A 3,778-nucleotide genomic window follows, 5' to 3' on the forward strand; every position below is an offset into this window, starting at 1 on the left:
CTCTATTTGGCAAACAAAAATTTCTTGACAAGAGAAATATAAAACATAAACATAAAAACTACGAAATAAAAATAATTAAAATCTAGAAACTCTCACAATTAACAATGAAGATAATTAATTAATTGGTGAAAATTAGGGAATTTAATATCGTCATCTTGTAAACAAAGGCTATGACTCAGTTTGTTCTTTTCCATGGCGAAGAAGAAGAATGTGATTCGTAAGCCTGTGATTCATGTAGGAGAGCAAGAAAACCTGTTGATTCAGCATGAGAAGGATCCGATTAGTTCTGTTGCTGATGCTTTGGTTATGGATGGCTCTGTGGCTGGTGCAAAGAGCAACATCGACGAGGATAGATCTGAGGGTTTGAATCTCGTTGTTGAAGAGGATCGAATGACTGAAGTAAGAGGAACCCAGGAAGTTGATACTAGGGCATTGGGATGGCCACTCCGGTGTCGAACTCTGCTAGCTGGGTGGATAAGGTGGACGAAGGGGACTTCCAGACTTCAGCTCACCGTCAATGGCAGCAGTTCACAGCAAGTAAGCTCTCCTTTTTTGACCAGAAACTTGAGTTTGCTGAACCTTTGATTAGAGATGGGAGGAAATTTGCTAGGGTTGATGTTGAAGAGGTCAAAATTCAATCTACGAATTGGAGTTTGACAGTAATTTGTATGGTTCTTGGTGCTAATCCTCCAATGGCTGTTTTTGAAGGGTTCATTAAGAGAGTTTGGGGTCATTTAGGGATTGCTCAGATTTCAAGAATGACAATGGGGCTGACCATGGTAAAATTTAATGATGATGCTACAAGAGATCATGTTCTGGAAAATGGTATACTTCAATTTGATAGGAAACCTGTTATAATACGACCATGGACTGCTGATCTCAGTGCAGTTCGTCTAATTTGTTCAGTTCCACTGTGGATTCAATTACATGACTTAGGGCTTCAATACTTGGGAATTAAATGACTTAGTGCGCTTGTTAGCATGATTGGTAAACCGATTATGGTTGACAAATTTACTAGGGAGCGCTCAAGAGTTTAATTTGCTAGAGTTCTTGTGGAGATGGATATAACTGATAGCCCTCCTAGAAGTATATAGTTTCTTAATGAGAATGGACAGATTATGGAACAGGGGGTGGAATATGAATGGTTACCTATTAAGTGCAAGGTTTGCTCTGGATATGGTCATTCTATGGTGGATTGTCGTAAGGAGATGAAAACCCACTGGGTAAAAAGGGATGCTATGTCTAAGGAGAGGAGGGATAAGGACACTATTGATCCTGAAGGTGAGGTGCCTACGATTTTGACTAACTTTACTGATGCAGAGGGTCTATAGATCAATAATTCCAAGGGTGTTAAGCTTAAGGCCTCGACTAATACTACTGAAACTAAGGGTTCAAATGATAGTAACAAATGGCAAACTCCAAAGCGAGTAGCTGCTCTATCTAAACAAGGGCTGGTTGAAGTGATAAGTTCTCTTCCTACTAGGCAAGGACAAAAATAGCTGAATAAGTTTGAGGTGCTTCAAGAGCAGGTGAATGGTGGAAAAGAAGGTATATCTAACTCTACTTCTTCTTATGGATAATTGCAATATTTTGAGCTGGAACTTGAGAGGACTGAATAGTTCAAATAAGCATACATCAGTCATAGATTTATGTAGCAGGAATAAAATAGGGGTTGGTGGATTTTTAGAAACTAAAATGAAGGGGAATAAAGTTATGGAGTTCATGGAGCATAAACTTCCTAACATGGATTTTTATTCTAGTACTGTTACTGAAGGAAGAATTTTGGTTGTTTGGAGGAAGACTTTTATTACAATGATATAGGAGACTAATCAGTATATTCATTGTATGGTTAAGTTGTCTGGTCAGAGGCAAGCTTTTTGTGTTACTTTTGTCTATGGGCTCAATACGATAGAGGGAAGGAGGAGTTTATGGCTAGGGTTACAAAGGCTTTCACTCCTTGTTAAAGTTTGGATCATATTAGGGGATTTCAATGCTATCTTTTCTGGTATGGACAAGTCTGGAGGGAAACCAATTTCTGCAATGGAGTTGGCTGACTCTCTCCAGTGGCTTGCTAATACTCATGTTGAGTCTCTTAAGAGTACTGGTTCCTATTTTACTTGGACAAATAATCAAGAAGGCCCAGCTAGAATTTACTCTAAAATTGACCATGTGTTCACGAATGAGAATTGGCTTGATACTTTTCCTCATTCTACAGCTGTGTTTAGGTGGGAAGTAGTTTTGGATCATTGTTCTTGTGTTGTTTCTATAATGCCTATGGAGAATGTGGGTATAAAATTATTTCGTTTCTATAATTTTTGGATAGACCATCAAGACTTCAAAGAGGTGGTTATGAATAGTTGGAGGAATCCTATCAAGGGGACTGATTTAAGGGTTATCTACTTGAAGACACTAAGGCTGAAGCACAAATTAAAAAAGTTTAATAGGGATAACATTGGTGATATTGGTCTGAATTATCAGAAGGCTAAGTAGACTTACCAGGAAGCCCAACTTCAAGCTCAATCTCACCCTCGAGACTACAGCTTTCAAGAGGTAGTGAAGGCAGCTGCTGAAGCTTTTTCTATTCAGGAACATTTGTACCATAGTTTCTTAGCTTAAAGAAGTAAAATTACTTGGTTAAGGAAGGGAGATATGAATACTTCATATTTTCATGCTTGTTTGAAAAAGCGCAAAGCTGAAAATGGTATTGCAACCTATATTACTGAACAAGGCAGATTGATAGATAATTTTCATGATGTAGTCTCTCACATTGTGGAGCATTTTAGAAGCTATTTGGGTAGTCTGAGTTCAGCTACTGGTTGGATTGATTTACGCTATATTGATATGGGTACCAAGCTTTCAGTAGATCAACAACTTATTCTTTTGAAACCCTTCTCTCATAAGGAAATTCGAGATGCTCTATTCGGTATTCCCATCACTAAGTCCCCGGGGCCTGATGGCTTTGGTTCAGAATTTTTCAAGGTGTTATGGCAGGATATTGGGGGGTGAAGTTTGTACAGCAGTTAGTCAGTGTTTTGAAACTGGGAATTTTTCTTCTGAGTTTCATGAAACTACTTTGTCTTTGGTCCCTAAAGTTGCTAATCCCTCTCGAGCTATAGACTATAGACCTATAGTTTACTATTCTACTTTATACAAATGCATTGCCAAGCTTTTGTGTTCTCATATGGCCTTAGTTCTTCCTGATCTCATTCAGCCGAACTAAGGAGCTTTTATTCGGGGTAGATCCATTGCTCATAACATTATGATATTCCAAGATCTTATCAAGAATTATGGGAGGACCTCTACTTCGCCTAGATGTGCTATTAAGATAGACTTAAGTAAAGCTTATGATATGATTGAATTGCAGTTTCTTGAGGATCTATTAAAGGCATTTTTTTTCCTATGAAGTTTATAGGATGGATTATGGTTTGCTTGAAAAACACATCTTACTCTTTGCTTATGAATGGTAGAGTTCAAGGCAGCTTCAAGGGTGAGAAAGGGCTGCGTCAGGGTGATCCTATGTCTCCTCTTTTGTTTGTGCTTATCATGGAGTATCTTACTCAGAGCCTTCAACTAGCAGCTCACAATTCTACATTCAGATTTCACCCTATGTGTAAAAGTCTTAAACTTCTTAATCTGTGCTTTGTTGATGATTTGATTTTATTTTGTAAGGGAACTTGTTCTGCTGTTAGAGTTTTCAAAGAGGTTCTTGAGGAGTTTAGTGCTGCTACAGGGCTCTTTATTAATGCTAGTAAGTCTCACATTTTCTTTGGAGGAGTCA

The sequence above is a fragment of the Humulus lupulus genome, chromosome 2 (genome assembly GCF_963169125.1).
Source record: "Humulus lupulus chromosome 2, drHumLupu1.1, whole genome shotgun sequence".
Lineage (NCBI taxonomy): Eukaryota > Viridiplantae > Streptophyta > Magnoliopsida > Rosales > Cannabaceae > Humulus > Humulus lupulus.